This window comes from Eimeria mitis, genomic scaffold (assembly GCF_000499745.2).
Source record: "Eimeria mitis Houghton genomic scaffold, Emh_scaff3729, whole genome shotgun sequence".
Taxonomy (NCBI): Eukaryota; Apicomplexa; class Conoidasida; order Eucoccidiorida; family Eimeriidae; genus Eimeria; species Eimeria mitis.
This window is the reverse complement of record NW_013572070.1, coordinates 184-437: the sequence shown is the minus strand read 5'-3', so window position 1 is coordinate 437 and position 254 is coordinate 184.

Sequence of the window (254 nt, the reverse complement as noted above, 5' to 3'; positions counted from 1 at the left end):
GCAGCAGCAACACTAGCAGCAGCAGCAGCAGCAGCAGCAGCAGCAGGGCAGCAACCGTTGCGTCTGTATATATTTTTTATACGGGTCATGCATGCAGAGATAAATAAATAAATAAATTGTAATATTATAGTAAAAAGAAATAATAATAATAATTATTATTATTAAAAATAATAATAATAATTATTATAAGAAAGAGAAGCAGCAGCAGCAGCAGCAGCAGGAGGTGCAGATACACCCCAGAAGCCCTGCAGCAA